General features: G+C 37.4%; 1 protein-coding gene and 1 pseudogene across 4 annotated transcripts in view; both read left to right on the forward strand.

Moving 5' to 3' along the window:
- Positions 1 to 20,573, forward strand: part of DIS3L2 (DIS3 like 3'-5' exoribonuclease 2) — a 386,722-nt gene that overhangs the window by 13,338 nt on the left and 352,811 nt on the right. The window lies entirely within an intron of this gene.
- LOC114238225 (small nucleolar RNA SNORA62/SNORA6 family) lies at positions 6,951 to 7,084 on the forward strand (annotated as a pseudogene).

The following is a 20,573-nucleotide window of genomic DNA, read 5'->3' on the forward strand; positions in this document are numbered from 1 at the left end:
TTAAGAAAAAAATTGAAGATCTCTATGTCCCTGTTCCTTATCCCACCTCTTCCTTCCCATTTCAGAGGTAACCTGAGTTTTGTATTTTCTTCGTACTTGAACCATATAGTTTGTATCCTTAAACTGTTGTTTAATTTTGCATGTTTTTGAAATTTATAAAATGAAATCACAGTGCAGATATTTTTCAGTAGTTTGCTTCTCCCTATAACATTATGTGTGTCTGCTTTGGTCATATTTTTGCAAGTATTTAATCCTGGGCTGCTTTCACTTAGTGTAAATTTATTTCTTAATAATTTTCCTCATTAGTCTTATAAAGAATATGATTCATATGTTTCTACCTTGTAGAAATAAAAAATGGTAACGTTCTCTGACTGGATAAAAATAAACCATTCTCCTTTAAGGTGTTTAATATACTCTCAGGGCCTTCCTTTGTGAGTGGACAGGAGCCCTTTAAGGTGGTGGTTTGTTTTTCCTGCCTTTACCCTTATACTTCACCTTGGGCAGCCTGGACATGCCCCATTCTCCAACTAGGTGGCTTGGTGGTTCTTTACCCTGACTGCACAGAAGAATCACCTGAGGAGATTTAAGAATACCCATGCCTGGGCCAAACACTGACCAGTTAAATTTGAATATTTCTTTTTGTGACTGTTCTTATCTTTTGCCTGTTCTTTTGTTTTTGTTGTTGTTTGTTTTGTTTTGTTTTAGTTGGGTTGCTTCTTTCATATTGAGTTGTAGGTCTTTACATATTCTGTATATAAATCTTTGAAGTCTTAAATGTTGCAGATATTTTCTTCCAGTCTGTTGCTTTGTCTTTATGGTTTCTTTTGGTTTACAGAAGCTTTTAATTTTTAAAATTTGAGTCTCTTTATGGTTTCTGTGTTTTATGTCTTAACTAAGAAGCCTTTCTTTACCCCTAGATTTTGAGCAATTTTCTCCTATATTTTCTTTTAGTATGTTTATAATTTTACTTCCAACATTTAGCACTTTAAGCCAACTGTAGTCTGTTTTTTATGTATAGTATTAAGGATCTAACTTTGCTTTTCTCTAAGCAGACAGCCAGTTGTCCTATTATCATTTGAGTGGTCTTTCCCCCACTAATTTGAAATACCTTTTTTAGAATTTCCTGAGGGTCCATTTTTAGACTCAGTTTTCTTGTAATGATGTTTTTGCCTATTTCAACTATAATAATATCATACTCTTTTAATTACCATTACTTCATAGTATGTCTTCAAATCTGAGAGTAGATCTTTTCTTGTTACTCTTCCTTTGCAAATATTTTTCATCCATTGTGTACATTTTTTTCTTCCATTTGATTTTTGAAATTATTTTTTATTGGTGTGAAATTCACATAACATAAAATTAACCATTTTAAAGGGATACAGTGGCATTTCATGCATTCACAGTATTGTACAACCATCACCTCTGTCTAGTTCCAAAACATTTTCATCACCCCAAAAGAAAACCCTGTACCCATTAAGTAGTTGCTTCCTATTCTTCCCTTTCCCTGTTTTCTGGGAGTCACCAATCTGTGTTGTGTTCCTATGGATTTAACCTACTCTGGATATTACATATATAGTACATGGAATCATACATGACCTTGTGTCTGTCTGGCTTCTTTCACTTAGCATAATGTTTTTGAGGTTCATCCATATTGTAGCATGTATTAATTCTTTTTGTGGCTGAATAATATTCTATTGTATGTATATGCCACTATTTGTTTATCCATTAATCTGTTGATGGACATTTGAGTTGTTTCCACCTTTTGGCTGTTATGAATAGTGCTGCTTTGAACATGTGTGTACATTTATTTATTTGAGTAACTATTTTCAACTCTTTTGGGTATATACCCAGAAGGGGAATTGCTGGGTCATGTGGTAATTCTATGTTTAACTTTTTGAGGAATTGCCAGGCTCTTTTCCACAGTGGTTGAACCATTTTACATTTCTACCAGCTACGTATGAGGGTTCCAGTTTCTCTACATCCTTGCCGATACTTGTTATTTTCTGGGTTTTGTTTTGGTGTAGACATTCTTTTGAGTGTAAATGGAACCTCATTGTGTGTGTGTTTTTTTTTTCTTTTAATATTTATTTATTTATTTGGCTGTGCGTGGTCTTAGTCATGGCGCACGGGATCTTCTTTGCCGCGTGTGGGATCTTTTAGTTGTGGCATGCGGGATCTAGTTCCCTGACCAGGGATGTAACCCGGGCCCCCTGCAGTGGGAGCTTGGAGTCTTAACCACTGGACCACCAGGGAAGTCCCTTCGTGGTTTTGATATGCATTTCCTTGGTGGCTAATGATGTTGGGCATCTTTTCATGAACTTCTTGGCCATTAATATATCTTCTTTGGAAAAATGTCTATTCACAGCCTTTGCCCATTTTTTTTTTCCATTTGATTTTTAAGATGAGCTTCTTAGTTTCTATAAAAAAGTTGTGATTGGAATTTAATTGTGGTTACATTGAATTTTTTGACTAATTTGCAGCCAACAGCTTTATAATATTGAGTCTTTCTTGTCAAGAGCAGGGTTTGTTTATTTGTTTAGGTCTTTTATAATTTTAAAAATAATGATGTTTGAATTTAAATTAGGTCTTATATCAGTGTTATTAATTTTGTTCCCAGACATTTTGTCATTTTGGTTATTACTAAGAATTGATATTTTTCCTCTCATGTTTTCAGATTAATTATTGTGGGCATATAGGAATGTTATTGGTAATTTATTTGTTGATGTTGAATCTGCCCTTTCTGACATTCTTTTTTTTTTTTTTTTTAAATTTATTTATTATTTATTTAATATTTTTTGGCTGTGTTGGGTCTTTGTTGCTGCACGCGGGCTTTCTCTAGTTGCGGCAAGCGGGGGCTACTCTTTGTTGCGGTGTGCAGGCTTCTCATTGCGGTGGCCTCTCTTGCTGTGGAGCACGGGCTCTAGGCGCGTGGGCTTCAGTAGCTGTGGCACGCAGGCTCAGTAGTTGTGGCTCACAGGCTCTAGAGTGCAGGCTCAGTAGTTGTGGCACACGGGCTTAGTTGCTCCGCGGCATGTGGGATCTTCCCGGACCAGGGCTCGAACCCGTGTCCCCTGCATTGGCAGGCAGATTCTTAACCACTGTGCAACCAGGGAAGTCCCCTTTCTGACATTCTTGATGAAATTATTACTCTTAATAATTTGTGAGTATAACCTTTGAGATTTTCTAGACAGTTATATTATCTGTAAATATTGAAAACCTCTTAAACTATTGAACCAACTTGATTTATGAAAAAGCATAATTATTTTTAATTGATAAGTCTAAATAGATGCTTTTTATTACTAGTGAATAGAGTTAAAATATATGTGTACATATATATGTATATATAATGTTGTTTGAGAAACGTAATTTATACTCTTGTAAGAAACAAAAAATAAAACGTGGGCTTCCCTGGTGGCGCAGTGGCTGAGAGTCTGCCTGCCAATGCAGGGGACACGGGTTCGAGCCCTGGTCTGGGAGGATCCCACATGCCGCGGAGCAGGTAGGCCCGTGAGCCACAACTGCTGAGCCTGCGCGTCTGGAGCCTGTGCTCCGCAACAAGAGAGGCCGCGATAGTGAGGGGCCCGCGCACCGCGATGAGGAGTGGCCCCCACTTGCCGCGGCTGGAGAGCGCCCTCGCATGGAAGCGAAGACCCAACACAGCCATAAATAAAAAAAAATAATAATAAAATAAAATAAAATAAAACGTTACTAAAATGTATGCCTTAAAGTGAGAATCCTTAGTAGTCCTACTTTCTAAAGAGAATTGTTGTTATGAATGCGGTGTGTCTAAATAGAGGTTTCATTTGTTATACTTTGAGAGGCAAAGACAGTTAAAGAGATGGTTCATTGCTAGACTGTTGGCATTTTTAAGGCCAGTGCCATATTTCACTTGAGAATTTCATCCCCTACTGTCCCTGGAATGATAACGAGAGAGTTTAATTTATATTAAAAATATAGGTAAAAGAAGTTCTTCCTTTTCTTAAAAGTGTATGCCATTCTTTCCTACTCTAGTGTAATAGGTTCCATGCTCTTCAAGAACTATGAGAATAATTTATTTTTTTGTATCTTTGCTTCTTAACTGAGGATATTTCTTGTTATCCTGGGAGACCTGGAACTTAGCAGAAGTATTTCTGCGTAAGGAGTGAGAAACTGTCTTGGCTTTTATGTAGGATGCACTGCACAGCAGATCCACATGGAGGAAATGGATTGGGCTGATAGTGGTTTAGAAGCAGCTCTAGTTTGAAATGGGGGCTAATGTGAGAGGCCCTGACTAGAATGAATGGAGTAAATGTGGTTTTGCTCTAGAATGAGCTTCACTGACTGCGAACTTGGAATTAATGTTCCAAGAGAAACCTCATGAAGGTGAGAGATGCTCCTGAGGTCTGCAGAAGAATGCACATTTAGTCCCCTAGAACTGATTAAAGGGATTCTAGCTCCTGACAAGATGGAGATTCAGAGCTGGAAGAAACCTTAGATCCTCATCCTTTACAGCTGGCTTAGGCTTGTTCAAAGTATTTAAGGCCTTGGGGGATTGGAAAATATTTTTGAATCAGGTTTGGCTTCTAAAGTGAAGGGTAGACTAGATACTGAGAAACAGCAAATCAGAGAAGATTAAATATGGTATTTAATGGGGGAGAACTGGAGAATATGTTGTTTTGGAGAAACTTATTAGAGACATATAGTCACTATATTCCTGGGAAAATTTTTTTAAATATTAAAAAGTAATTGCAAATGACTTATGTAAAGAATTTAAAAATAAATATAAATAGAACAAAATTCTTTTTTATACCAAGTTTTCTAACTGATTATTAGTGGAATATAATAAAAAGGCTATTAACTTTATATACAGATCTTCCTTGATGGGGCGACTTCTCAGTAAACTTCTCAGCTAAGTTGAAAATGTGTTTAATACACCTAACCTACTGAACACCATAGCATAGCCTTGCCTACCTTAAATGTGTTCAGAACACTTACATTAGCCCGCAGTGGGGCAAAATCATCTAACACAAGGTCTATTCTATAATAAAATGTTGAATAGCTCATGTAATTTATTGAATACTGTACTGAAAGTGAAGAACAGAAGGGTTGTCTGGGTCTAGAATGGTTGTAAGTGTATCAGTTGTTCATGCTTGTAAGGGTGTGGGTGACTGGGAACTGTGGCTCACTGCCACTATTCAGCATCACAAAACAGTATCTACCACATATTGCTAGCTTGACAAAAGATCAAAATTCAAAAATTGAAGTACAGTTTCTACTGAATGTGTATCGCTTTCACACCATCGTAAAGTTGAAAAATCCTAAGTTGAACCATCGTAAGGTGGTTCTAGATACAACCATCTGCATTGTATTTGGACACTACTGAACTCATTGCAATGCTTTATCACTTGATTGTATTGGATTTTCTAGGTAGACAGTAATTTCATTTATAATTGATCATTTTGTCTCTTTTCTAATATTTATATTACCTTTTTTTGTTATATAGCAACAACTAGCTGCTTTAGAACAATATTGAATGAATGGTAAATAATTTAGCTGTTATAGCTGGCAGCCTTTTCCTGTTCTGGGAATGCCTCTAGTGCTTTATCATTATCCATAAGTTATTTTCTGTGGCTATCTTTTAACTTTTTTCCTTTTTAAACTTTACTTGGTAGAATCACATGCAGTTGTAAGAAATAATACAGAGAGATCCTGTGTACATTTCATCTGGTTTCCTCTTGTAGAGCTATAGTATAATATCACAACTAGGAAATTGATATCAATGCAATTTACCCATCTTATTCGGATTTTACCAGTTTTACTTGTATTCTGTGTATGTGTGTGTATTTCATTCTGTTACATCTGTAGATTGACCACCACAGTCAAGATACAGAATATTTCCTTCACAAGGACCTCTCGTGCTACACTTTCACAGCTATAGCCATCTCCCTCACTCTCTGCCTCCCTAACCGCTGGCAACCTCTAAACTCTTTCTGTCTAATTTGTCATCTCAGGAATGCTTTATATATGGAATGAGGTATGTAGTACATACCTTTGAGACTGACTTTTTTCACTCGACATAGTTCCCTTGTGATTTCTCCAGGTTGTTGCATGTATCAATAGTTTGTTCCTTGTTACTGCTGAGTAGTACCATGGCATGGATGTACCATAGCTTGGTTAACCATTCATCTGTTGAAGGACACCTGGGTTGTTTTTGGCTATTACGAATAAAGTTGCTATAAACATTCATGTGGAAGTTTTTGTGTGAATGTAAGTTTTCATTTCTCTGGCATAAATGCCCAAGAGTGCATATACCCTTTGCTTAGATTCACCTGTTGCTAGTATTTTGTCCCATTTCCTTTATTTTTTGTGATTACTCACCCTCCCTCCCTCTCATCCTCTACACACACACACACACAAATATAAAATAACAGTTTTCTTGAGCTTCTTGAGAGTAAATTGCATACATGTTTACCCCTAAATTCTTCAGTGAGTATTTTTCAAGAATAAGGATATTTTTACACACCTAAAGAAAAGTTATCAACTTAGTTAATTTAACATTTATACAACTTTGATCATATCTGCCATCTATTACAAGTTGTCAGTTGATCCAGTAATGTCTCTTTTAGCATCTTTCCCCCTCTAGGACAGGATCTGGTGTAGGATCCCACATGGTATTTAGTTGTCATGTTTCTTTTATCTCCTTTAATCTGGAACAGCTCTTTAGCCTTTTTTGTCTATATGACATTGGTATTTTTTGAAGAAGACAGTTTTTTTTGTTTTTTTCTTTTAACAGGATGTTCCTCATTTGGTTTCTCTGATGTTTCCTTATGATTAGATTCAAGTTATGTATTATTCTTGGCCTGAATACTACATAAGAGGTGTTGTTTCCTTGAGAAATATATCTTATCACGTTAGAAAAATTTCTTTTTAGTCCTACTTTACTAAGAAGTCTTAATTATGAATAGGAGTTGGGTGCACATTGTTAGAGCTTGGAGTTGAGGCCACTGGCTGGCCGATGAACTCACAGGTGTAGGTTGTGTGCTGCATGAGTGGCAAGGGTGACTGGCCCAGTGAGTGGAGTTTGATAGTAATCCTTGCTGCAAGTAGAAAGAAGATGAAATAGGTGTTGGACTTGATCCATGCCTTTTGGCTTCTAGCCTGATGACAGTTTGGTTCCATTGTGTTAATTTACTATATAGTGAATATGTTAACAGATTTCATAATGTTAGAGTAAACATTCTATACCATGCATTCATCATGGAATATAATTTAAAAAATTTAATATTGGATAAATTTTTCATTCTTTGTTTTATTTTGGGTTTTGCATTTATGTTCATAACAAAACTTCTTCTGTAATTCTGTGTGTGAAAGAGTGTGTGTGTGTGTATGTGTTCTGTCTTTGTCAGATTTGGTATCAGGGTTATTATTTAGCCTTAGCATGAATCAGAAAGTTGTTTTTAAAAACCCCTCCCTTCCCCCCAGCAGTTTAAATAACATTGAATTTACCTGTCTTTAAAACGATCTGAGCCCCGTGCATTTTGGGGAGAGCTTGTGGATCTTTGGCAGCATTTTCCAGTTTCTTCTCTGGTTAAAGGTCTGTGTAGGTTTTTACCTCTTCTTAGGTTGTGTCTCTGCCCTGCTTTCCATTATTCTTAGGATAAAGATTCAGGCTTTGCATTTGTGGTCCTATATTCTTTTTGCTGCCTAAGTGTTGTCACCATTCATCCATTTATTCAGTTACTCAAGCTAGAAATCTCTGAGTCTTCTTAGATTTTCCCCTCTACTTATGCCCCCTACTAATTCTGTTCTTAATTTACATTTTGAATCTGTTTCCTTTTTTTCCATCTCTACCGCTGCCTGGACCCTTCCAGCTGTCTTAACAGATTTCTCAGTCTCCAGTGTCTCCTTCTAAGTCAGCCCGTGAACTACAGCTGCAGTGGTGACACTAAATTGTAAATCTGATCATGTTAGGCCCCTGTTCGGAACTTTTTGGTGGTCCCAGGGCGAAGCCTTACCCAGAGCTTCTGATTTGGGTACAAGAGTCCGCTTGCCTATCCTTGTTTTCTAGCTTCTAGCTTTGGTCTGCTCCCCAGCAGTCCAGCTGCAAGTCATTCCCCAGAATTTCTTCACCCATATTTTTCACCATTTGCTCTCCAGAGTGTGCCCTCTGACCTCTTCTCCGCCTGGTGCATTCCTCTTTACCCTTGAGCATTTCTCACAGCCTTTTTCTGAGAAGCCCTCCCTGAGGGGACTTCTTCACCAACAGAATTTATCAACTCCTCTCCGTGCAGCTACCTTACCTTTGCTCTTTTGTGACTGTAGTTATATTCTGTTGAAACTATTTTTTGCATATCTCTTTTTCTACTATATATTCTGTGATCTCTTTAAGGGCAGAGACTGTGTATTAATTTTTGCATGTAGTGTTAGCACGCTGCTTGGCACCGTAGATTCTCAGATGCTTGTTGAACGAGTACAAGGTGTATTTAGAGGATTGTGAGAAAACTGGTTGAAGCAGAAGGTTCTTAGAGGACTATGCAAGATGGTGAGCCAGTATGGGCCAACAGATTATGAAGCAACTTGAATGTTTGGCTAAGGAGTTTGGACTTTTTCTTTAGTTACAAGATGGGTAGAGGAAGGAGGCAAGAGGAGGGAAGGTCATTTATTATTGTTGTGCTAAAGAGACTGGTTAAAGTTCCATTATGGTATTAAAATTATTTTTAGTTTTTTAAATCTTTTTGTGTGGGTACTGGTTTATCAAATAAATAAAGATTGCTGCCAAGGTAAATAAGTAACCTTACATTAATAATAGCGAATGCTTATCGAGTGCTTACTATCTGCCAGGTACTGCTTTGAGAACTCTGCATGTATTACCTCATGTAGTACTCAAGACAGCTCTACATGGTAGGTTTTAGTATTGCCTCTTTTAGATGGTGAAACTGAGGCACAGAGACATTAAATAACTTGCCCAAAGCCACAACTTTTAAGTGGTAGAACAGGATTCAAACCTGGGCATTTTGGCTTCAGAAGCCTCTTAACCACTGAGCTCTGCTGTCTTCCATTAACCTTTTAGCCTATTGTAGTAGCACTTGGCCCTCCAGAAACTGGCATTTTAACCTTAAATTAAGAACCGGGGAAACCATTTTCTATATTAACTGACATAAGCACATATTATTTGACTTGTTTTACAGTAGATGATCTATTTAGTAATAGCTTCAAATGTTTCGTCTGTTGCTTCAAGTGGGAACTAAAATTGAGCCTATTCTGCATCTGATTAGCATTTAAGGTACTTTTTGAAAGTATTAAATATTTGAAATGAACTTTTAAACATCAAACAGCTGGTTGTCTTAGCAAATTAGAAGTGAGAGTTTAGAGGAAACCCTGTTAAGTTTTCTGGCCCTTGTCCTCAGGCCAGGTAAGAATTGTTCCAGCATATTCTTCAGTGCTTGGTCTAGTCTTTGTTAATTGTTTCAAAAAAAGAGCTCCACTATCCCTGAAGGAAGGCAATTTTATGATCTCTGATCTGTCTGGGAGTTTTTCTTTGTAATTCGTTGCAGAGATTAAAATGTGCTTTATTCTTTTCAAGTTTCTTTTAAGGTCACAACCATGTGAAGTAACAAAAAATACATGTGTGTAGGTTTGCCAAGATTACAGTTGCTGTGGGAATCATAACTTTGGATTTCCTCACATCTGGATTATGAAACGTGCACAAAGGCCCTGTATGAATATAGGTTTTATATTTTATGTGCATCTGGAAGTAGCAAGGTCTTAGTGATGTAGCTTCCCATAAATGACAAGTTGAACTCTTACAGCCTGCAATTTTAAAGTAATCCCAAGGTTCTTAACTTTGCTGTGGAGCTGATGTCCCATGCTTTCCTCCTCCACTTGGAAGGCTTGTGTCAACACTGGGAAACTGGAGCTCTGGAGTGGAAGTGGAGGCCCAGCTTATTTCCCTGGGACCAGTAGACTTCAAGTTTGTTTTGTCTCCCGAGAAGTAAGGATTCCAGTGCTGCTGTTTTGAGTTCTCTTTTTGAAGCAGCAAGGAAAGAAGTGCCACAGGTCTGTCTTAGTTGCATTTCAATATTTTTGGATTTATTTTGGTTATTTGTTTTTCTTGGATTGTCCTATTTCTCTACTATCTACCTGAAATTATTAATTATTAAATCCATGGTGATGCCCTTATGGGTGGTAGAGGTTTTTATCTGGGAAATACAGAATTTTGAAAAGGCTGCAAACCCTAGAGTCATTATCTTTCAAGCTCACTCATGTTGAATGGTGTGAACATGGAACATAATTTCACTATAGAAAGGAGGACTAGCATCAGTTTGTCTTTGTAGGGCCTCTCTCAGGTCTCCCTGTACAGGGTGCTTAGCTGACAGACCAGATCCCAAATCCTCAGATTGGCTTAGGGGGTCATTAAAGTTTCCTCATCTTTCTATCTGTGGTCTGAATTTAGTCTTAGTCATTTTGCTGTTTAGAATTTTGTGTCTGGCATTCCTCCAGGTGCCTTGAATAATGCTAGAATTCTTCTCTGTGACTTTGAGGGAACAGCACAACTGCTTGTGACTTTGCATGTCTTCCTCTGGAGTGTCCTGCAAGATGCCATGGGGACCTTGTGTTGTAGGCAGGAACATGGTCCTTAGCGAGGCCCTATCTTGCTTGGGGCTGAGTCTGTAGGTAGTAAATTCCAGATGTTTGTAGCTGCAGCCCTGAGAGTAGGCATTGTTGTAGCAACACCTTCCCAAGAAAAAAGTAAGATATAAGTGACATTAAAAAAAAAAACAAAAACGGGCTTCCCTAGTGGCGCAGTGGTTGAGAGTCTGCCTGCCAGTGCAGGGGACACGGGTTCGAGCCCTGGTCTGGGAAGATCCCACATGCCGCGGAGCAACTAGGCCCGTGAGCCACAACTACTGAGCCTGCGCGTCTGGAGCCTGTGCTCCGCAACAAGAGAGGCCGCGATAGTGAGAGGCCTGCGCACCGCGATGAAGAGTGGCCCCCGCTTGCCGCAACTAGAGAAAGCCCTCGCACAGAGACGAAGACCCAACACAGCCAAAAATTAAATAAATAAATAAATAACTAAATAAATAATTTTTAAAAAAACCAAAAAAACAAAAACTAACAGAAACCAGGTTGATATTAATCTTTTGTTTAAAGTAGAAAAAAAATAGTTTTCATGGAAACTGACATTTGAAGTAACTTAGGGAAAACTGCTTTCAATTTTTGTAAATTTTAGTCATTTTGTCCAGTTGATTATAGATTGTGAAAGTCACATATTTTTCCAAATTGCCATGGTAAAAGTGGCCATGTGGATAAGCTTTGCAACTTTTTTCCTTTGTCTTACTAATTTTGAGATTAGTGTATGTGGATAGATTAAGGCTTTGATTACCATTCAAATTATGCATATAGCTGGTGGATGAGTTAGTTTTCAGCTCTATTATTAAATCGTTGCTTCTGTATCACAGCATGAAATTTGGACTGAATCTGTATGATAACCTTGCTCCATAAAATTTATGCTTTATGTAAGTAAAGGCCTTAAGTGATAATAGTAGTTTTCACTGAGTAAAATATTTTTCCATTTATGACTTGTAATTTAAGAGTTTTTAAAAGGGAGATTAAAAGTCTTCTCACATGCTTCAGTATAGTTTAGTACGTGTATGTGTATATGTGGAAGGTGAAGTGCTGTGTGTGTGTATAGGAGTAGGTGAAATAACATTGGGTATTAATTGGTAATTATTGAATTTGAGTGATGAGCATACATTCATTACATCATTCTTTCTACTTTGTGATTGTTTTTAATTTTCCAAAATAAAAAGATAAAAAAAGTCTCCCCAAAAGTAATGAGGAAAAGTGATAAGGCCTTAGACTTTTATTTGATAGCACGGACTAGGAGTTAATGAAAGACATGTCACAATTTCCAGTACCTTCTGAGCAGCTTTTTCAGTGCTGCTGAAATACTGCCCTGAATTTCTTCAGGAGAGAGAATATTCTTTTATCCTATTATTGCCCAAGTTTACTGATGGCAGAGATATTCCAGTGTGACCACTCACATTATGAAAATAAAACCTTTTGTTTATGAGACACTTTCTTTTGCTATTTAGAACTGAGCATGCATTCTGATACCAATGGGTACCTTCTTGTGCTTCTTTAGATTCTGATTTCTGTTTTAAAAAAATGAAGTTTTTATTTAGTCCCTATTCTTTTAGATTCCAAAAGTTTCTCTATCTGTTCCTTCCCCCACAGGATGAGGAAAGATTTCTTCTTATTTCTAAAGGTACTTGTGTTTGACCTGAGCCTTTTGCTACTTTGTCTAGAATTTGTCTCCAAAGTCTGTATGTTTATCCCCAAAAGAGAAGATAGAATACATTTCAGGGGTTTGAAAGTGCCAATTGGTATGAAAGTCTTTAAAACATAAGAAGTAATCTTATTTGTTCCAATTTAGAAATCCTGTAAATGACTTTAATCATAATAAAATATGGAAGAGAAACATGATTGAATTTATAATATAATATAATTCTGTACAAAGTAAACATGAGAAATGAAGCTATTTGCTGAAAAATGAGGCAGCTTCCACCTCATAACATTTTGGGGCCTTATTTGGTAGCAAAGCTTATATTTGAGAAGACCCTGGATGATCTTTTTCAATTTTGGTTTTGTATGCTGCTGCCTTAAAGCAAATCTTACATTTATTGTTGTGTTATTTATGATCAGAACTCTGGTACTTCAATGACATTAAGATGATTCTTTCTTTATTAGGAAGGGAGATGATACCTAGATCCACCCTAGCAATATCCTTAATGTACTTCCTGCCTTTACTGATGTACTCCTGTGTATTATCAAGATGTGAAAATATTAAACTCCAGAATTCAGATAAATCTTATAGTAGACATCAAGATTCTAGAGTATTAAATGAATTTAAAAAGAATTTCATAAGCAGGGGAAAGATAGTTCAGTTGTCTTCAAGGGTTTTCTTAAATTCTGGAATATGGGGAAATGTTTCAGTATTTTGAAGATTATTATTATCATTACCTTTTAAAAGTTGAGTTGAGAAACACTACATAGGCTTTTCATTCTTTTTCATCAGTGTCAAAGTTTATTGCCAAACTCTGTCTTTTTAATTCCCACTGTGACATTAGGCCATCATAAATTATTATCATGTTATAAAGAACATTTATTCAGGGTCTGCTTTGTAGGGCACTGTGTAGAAATAGGCATAAGACATAGTTCCTGCTCTTTAATAATTTATGGTTGTCGAGGAGTGACACGGCATTTTTTTTTTAGGTATAGTTGATATACAGTATTCTATAAGGTTCAGTTGCACAACATAGTGATTCACAGTTTTTTAAAAGTTATTCTTCATTTATATTTATTATAAAATATTGGCTAAGGGCATGTCTTTTAATTACTTCATTCAGTGAACATTTCCTGGGTGCCCTCTATGTGTCAGCCCTACTAGGCACTGGGATACAGTGGTAAACCAGACAGACAATGCCCCACGCTCTTGGCGCTTACATTCTAGGATCTTAAATACTTAGCATGCTGAACGATGTAATTGTTCAGGACTTTACAGGGGAGGTATTACTTTGTTCTGGTATGGTTAGGAAAGGCTGACTGAGGGGGTAGGGCATGAGCTGGACAGCTGGACAGGAAGTAAATGGCCCTTTCCCAGTGTGTATTATGTGGAACCTGCTGTAAAGGATTTTGTGGCCAAATAAACGTGGAAAACATAGCACACCCTGGGATTGCAGAGAAGTGATCCCAAGAGCTAGAGAAATTAGGTGAGGTTTGTAGAGGAGAGAGGAAGTGGAATTTGAGCTGTTCTTCAATGGGTACAATTTTAAGAGTGAGGTTGGAGTGGAAGGTGAGTGAATGTGTGAACTTGAGAAACACGGGACATGCTGGGGGAGTACTAGTCAAAATGTACCTGTCCCTGTCCCCCCTCCTCTCCTCACTGGAGCTGTCGTTTATCTTGGCCCTACCTTTTCAACTCTTCTTTCCTTTCAGTATTTTAACACATTTAAGTTTCCTCTTTAATGAAAATAATAGCAACAGCAAATGGAAACTCCTGTCTTTTGATTTCACCTCTCCCTCCTCACAGCCAAACCTCACAGAAGAGTCATCTGAACTCATTAGTTCCACATCCTCCCTGCCCATTAGTGCCTCACCTTATTTCTCTTTGGTTGTTATTCCTGTTGCTTCACTAAAACAGCTCTCACCAAGCTCCCTGTGACATCCATACTGCCAAGTCAAATGAACACTTAATTCTTTATTTCACCTCTCTTAGCAGCATACGACTTTATTGCCCACCACCTTCTTGAAACCTTGATTTCCTTGACATCACGCTCTCCCAAGTTTTCTGTATCCTTCTGAGGAGACCATTCCTTTCTGTCTTTGCAGTTTTGGTTTTCTTATCCCTGGCTATTGAACTCTGAGGCTCCTCAAGTCTCAATCGTAGGCTACTTCTCTTTTTATTCCATACTGTCTCCCTAGGACGATCTCCTCTGTGTTTACGACTTCAATTACTGTTTGTTCTCTGGTGACTCCCAAATTTGACCTCAGCTCAGACATTGTCAGAGTACTAGAACATGACAGAGAGACTGTCACATATTTGAGAGTATAGAGTGAAAATAATGGGTCTGATTGATTGTGGCAGAAGGGTAAAGGTGATAACATTTCAGTGAGTTTCATTATTGCAGTTTCTTAAATTCAGAATTTCATTTTTCTTTTGGAAATGATCATTTCACACACTTTATTGAAATGAAAAAAGAGTAACAGTTCATTAATTTTTTTCTTTATGGATGACGCTTTTGGTGTCATAGAGTCTAAGAGTTAATTTGGAGTTAATGTTTTTACAAGATGTGAGGTTTAGGTCAAGGTTTATTTTTTTGTCTGCTGATGTCCAGTTACTCCAGTCATTTGTTGAAAAGGCTGTCTTTCCTCCCTTGACTTGATTTTGCACCTCTGTCATAAATCAGTTGGGCATATTTGAATGGGTCTATTTCTGGGTTCTCTGTGTTGTTCCATTGGTCTATGTGTCCCTTATCACATGGTCTTGATTTCTGTAGCTTTAGAGCTTAAGATTGGGCAGTGTATTCCTCCACTTTATTCTTTTTTTTCCTCATTATTTTGGTTATTCTAGTTCCTTTACCTTTCCGTATAAATTTTAAGATAAGCTTGTCTATATCTATGAGAAATCATGGGATTCTGATAGGAATTGTGTTGAATTTAAAAATCAGTTTGGGTAGAATTGACATCTGTACTGTGTCATAATCTGTTAGTGTTGATATCTTACTACTTCAGGAGAAATGTAGGAACCTTACCACCATTTAGGCCCCTTTATCCTCCCTGCTTTCTAATTAGTTGTTTTAAATATCTCCTTTACATACATTGAGAACCACATCAGACAATATACTTCTGCTTTTAACCATCTAACATAGTTTTAAAAACTCAAGAGGAAAAAGTCTCTTTCATTTACCTATAAAGTTACCCACCAACATTAGTTTACTTTTTACTTCTGGGCTTCCCTGGTGGTGCAGTGGTTAAGAATCCGCCTGCCAATGCAGGGGACACGTGTTCGAGCCCTGGCCCGGGCAGATCCCACATGCCGCGGAGCAACTAAGCCCATGCGCCACGACTACTGAAGCCCGCGCGCCGTGCTCCGCAATAAGAGAAGCCACTGCAATAAGCCCGCGCACCGCAACGAAGACCCAACGCAGCCAAAAAGTAAAAATAAAAATAAATAAAATAAATTTATAAAAAAAATTATGTACTTGTCATTTTTATGACCCCAAATTACTTTGCAGCACATTTTGCTATTTTTTTCTGATTTCTGGTTATGATGGCTCTCTTCCTCGTGTTTTGTAAGCATTTATCAGGCTTTTGACCGTAGGAATATTCTGAAGAGGATTTTTTTGGTTCAGCCAGCACCCTGGGACACTGCAACTTAAGGTCACTTTAAGTTAGTGTCTGTGCTTGGGGTTAGTGTGACTGCACTGCGTGAGTGCAGGACCGTCATTATGAATCTTCTGGGGGAAACTCTCCTTTGCCCCCAGTTAGAGCCCAGGTCAAAACAGATACATTTCTTGATTGTTTTTCTTTATCAGTAGGTGTATTTTTTCCAGCCTACCTTTTCACTGAGTTGTTGAAGACCTCAGGGGTCTTGATTTTTTGCAGTGGGGCTAATCTCCACTCGTCTACATTTCATATGGTGAAGGCTTTATCTCCTATTCCCCCTGCAGCTTTAAACTACAAGCCTCTTGGTACTGAAACCAGGATGTGCTCCCAGGGTCTCTGTAGCCTCAGCTTCTATGTATTCTGGTTCCTAGCTCTCACTTGATTTTTAGCTCCTGGGGATTTTCTTTTCTCTCTTGAGAGCTCAACAGTGCTCTCAAGTTGGTAATATTTTGTTCAGCAGTTGTAGTAATTTGGTATCAGAAGGTTTTTCAGGATATTGACTCCACTCTGTTACCAGAATTCAAAGTTTCTGACATATCAGTCTATAGATCATAGATTGTTAGGTTAGGGACCCACTCCTGGTTCTTTCAGAACTAGTTGCCTGGGACAAAAGTTGCGTGCCATCTCACAGGGGGCTGTGGATGTGACCCTTGTCCTTAAAAGGAAGGAGTACGGGCATCTTTATTACTACTGTCATGTCTGCCAAGGAAGCAGAGAGTCTCAAGAGGAGGCAGAATGTTCAACTGTGTGTCAAGTGCTATAGCAAGGTCAAGTGAGATCAAGACTGAAAACTGACAGTGGGATTTCACAATCGGAGATCTTTGCCAGAGCATTCTCCAAGGAATGAAGGGGGAAGAAGCCTATTGTGTTTTTTAATCTCTGGGAGGATTGTCCTTAGTCCAGGCAATTCCTGTTTTTCTCAGACAGAATGACTTGTTGTTTATCAGTATGTGGCTGTTTATTTTATATTCTCTCATTTAATTCTCTCTGGGTTCCAGCCCTGCCTTAGGTAGATTGGTTCTGTTTGCCATAGAAACTGGACACAGCCATAGAGTGTAGGGCCTATCTAGTGTGTACCTGTCCTGAAAGCTTTCCTTTATATCTCTTCAAATGAGGTAATGAGGAGACAGAATGAAGAGGTGAGAGCTGAACTGGAGTATTAAAATAAGAGAAAGAAGATATGAGGTATTGCCATTTTTTGCATGAAGTTTCTGTTATGTGGAATTTCTAAAATTATTATGAAAAATTTCAAACATACAAAAACTAGAAAGAGTAGTTCATCAACCTTCATTTACCAAATTCAAGAGTTTTTGCACATTTGCCTCATTCATCCCTTTTTTATTTCTCTTTCCTTTGCTGAAATATTTTAAAGAAATCCCCGATGTCATTTGTTGTACATATACATACGTATACATATGCAGTATGGAGATTGTCATACCGAGTCACAATGCCATTATCACACCGGATACAAAATTGACAATTCTTTGGTATCATCTACTATATTGAGAGTATTAATGAGGTCCCTTTTTAAAAGTTCTCTGAACATTCTGAGATTGTTTCTGCTTTGTTGTCTTTGCACTTGTCATTCTCTCTGCCAAGAAGGCCATACCCTGAGACCTTCACATGGACTTTTTGTCATTCAGATTTTAGCTCCGAATTATCTCTTCAATAGAGGCTTTTCCTAATCACCAAAGCTAAAGTAGTGTCCTCTTTCCCCATCCCATTTGTCACTATCTCATCTCTCTGTTTCACTGCCTTGTTGTCTGTTTACTTGTTTATTGTCATCTCTGCCCCCTAGATTGTAAGTACCATGAGAGGAGAGACCTTGTCGGTCATGTTGTGTTTATTGCTCTGTGCCCAGGGCCTGAAGAGGTCCTAGGATATAGTAATGAAGTACATGTTTATAAACAAGTCAGCTATTAAGGAGATTAATACAAAAAGATTCCAAAATTTTCTTAGTATTTTATAACCATTATCTCTTCCTACAACTGATTCTCATTCCAGAGCTTTTCTTTTCTCAAGAGCTTTAACCAACAGCTGTGTTTGCAAAAAGTGCTGGGTTGTTGTCCCTTTCAGGACATTTAATCTTTTAAATCCTCAAAATATTTTGTAAAATATAAGTGAGTAAAATCACTTCTGACCTGTTGAGAGGCAGTGTTTTTATTGACATAACTCTCATTTGAGATCACTTTATTTGAGCTTGCAGCTAATAAATCTCTTGGCCCATATGAAACTGGATGGAATGATCTTGTAGACCACATAACCTATAACTGATTATTTGAACTTCTTTTATTCAGTATATCATTTGTATGATGTTAGGGAGTATTTTTTAATTGATATATTGTTAGCTGTTGGCAATGTTCTTTAGCATGAGAAACATATAACTCAATAAACATACGATTTTATAATTAAAAACTTGGATTCTTTTTGAAAATGTGTAGTTTCAGACCAACAGAAAGATGCAAGAATAGTACAGAAAATTACTCTATACTCTTTGCCAGATTCCCCAGAATCAACATTTTACCACATTAACAGCCCTCCTCTCTTGCCCTCCTTTTTTTGAGCTGTTTGAGAGTAAGTTGCAGACACTCAAAATGAAGCCATTCTCTTTTTTAACCATTGTGCAAGGATCAAAATCAGGAAATTAACACTGATATAATGGCGTTAGCTAATCTATAGATCTTATTCACACATCTTCAAGTTTCCCAATCATGTTGTTTATATGAAAAGAAAATCCTGGATCACAAGTTGCATAGAATTGTCATGTGTCTTTAGTTTCCTTTAACCTGGAAATTTTTCCTTTTATAATTTAACATATTTGAAGATTATAGGCCAGTTATTTTGCAGTAGGTCCCTCAGTTTGGGTTTAAATGATGTTTCACAAGTGACATGTTTTTCTTAACGTTATCATATCAGGAGGCATATGATATTGATTTGTCCTATTATAGGTGTTTACTTCGATCATTTGGTTAAGGTGGTCTGCCAGATTTCTCCACCATCAATATATGCTTTTCCTCTTTGTTTTTAATAAGTATCTTTGAGAGTATTTTCAGACTATTTAATATTCTATTATTCCTGAAACTTTCACCCACTAGTTTTTAACATCCATTGATGAATATGAATTAATTATTATGATGATTATTACCAATGGTAATTTTCCAATGCCATCATTTTTTTCTGCATTTATTATTTGGGATTCTGATGTAAGGAGAGCTTCCCCCATTTTATTTATTTATTTGTCTTTATCAGTATGAACTCATGGATTCTTATTTTATTTAATGGGTTATAGATAATGTTATCATTTAAAATTTTTGATACTTAAATTGTCATAATTTTGGCCAGTAGGAGACTATTTTTTTTAACATCTTTATTGGAGTATAATTGCTTTACAATGGTGTGTTAGTTTCTGCGTTATAACAAAGTGAATCAACTATACATATACATATATCCCCATATCTCCTCCCTCTTGCATCTCCCTCCCACCCTCCCTATCCCACCCCTCTAGGTGGTCACAAAGCACCGAGCTGATCTCCGTGTGCTATGTGGCTGCTTCCCACTAGCTAGCTCTTTTACATTTGGTAGTGTATATATGTCCATGCCACTCTCTCACTTCATCCCAGCTTACCCTTCCCCCTCCACGTGTCCTCAAATCCATTCTTTATGTCTGCGTCTTTATTCCTGTCCTGCCCCTAGGTTTTTCAGAACCATATATTTTTTTTTTAGATTGCATATATATGTGTTAGCATACGGTATTTGTTTTTCTCTTTCTAACTTACTTCACTCTGTATGACAGACTCTAGGTCCATCCACCTCACTACAAATAACTCAATTTCGTTTCTTTTTATGGCTGAGAAATATTCCATTGTATGTATGTGCCACATCTTCTTTATCCATTCATCTGTCAGTGGACACTTAGGTTGGTTCCGTGTCCTGGCTATTGGAAATAGTGCTGCAATGAACATTGGGGTGCATGTGTCTTTTTGAATTACGGTTTTCTCAGGGTATATGCCCAGTAGTGGGATTGCTGGATCATATGGTAAATCTATTTTTAGTTTGTTAAGGAACCTCCATACTGTTCTCCATAGTGGCTGTATCAGTTTACGTTCCCACCAACAGTGCAAGAGGGTTCCCTTTTCTCCACACCCTCTCCAGCATTTATTGTTTGTAGATTTTTTGATGATGGCCATTCTGACTGGTGTGAAGTGATACCTCATTGTAGTTTTGATTTGCATTTCTCTAATGATTAGTGATGTTGAGTAGGAGACTTTTTAATGGGCTCCTGTGAACTTTTGACATGTCCCCATCATTTTTTGAGTGTTTCCTTACTTTCTGGAACAACAAGATATTCTAGGCCAGGGCTTGGTAAACTTTTTCTGTAAGTGGCCAGATAGTAAATATTTTTGGCTTAGTGGGCTGTATGGTCTCTGTTGAAACTACTTAACTCCACCCTTACAGCAGGAAAGCAGCCATAGACAATTTATAAATGAATGAGCATGGCTGTGTTCCAATAAAACTTTATTTACAAAGACAGGTGGCTGATTAGATTTGGCTTCTGGGCTGTAGTTTGCCAACTCCTTTTCTTTTTTTTTTTTTTTTTTAATTTTTTTTTTTATTTATTTATCTATTTATTTATTTATTTTTGGCTG

This window comes from Balaenoptera acutorostrata, chromosome 8 (assembly GCF_949987535.1).
Source record: "Balaenoptera acutorostrata chromosome 8, mBalAcu1.1, whole genome shotgun sequence".
Classification (NCBI taxonomy): domain Eukaryota; kingdom Metazoa; phylum Chordata; class Mammalia; order Artiodactyla; family Balaenopteridae; genus Balaenoptera; species Balaenoptera acutorostrata.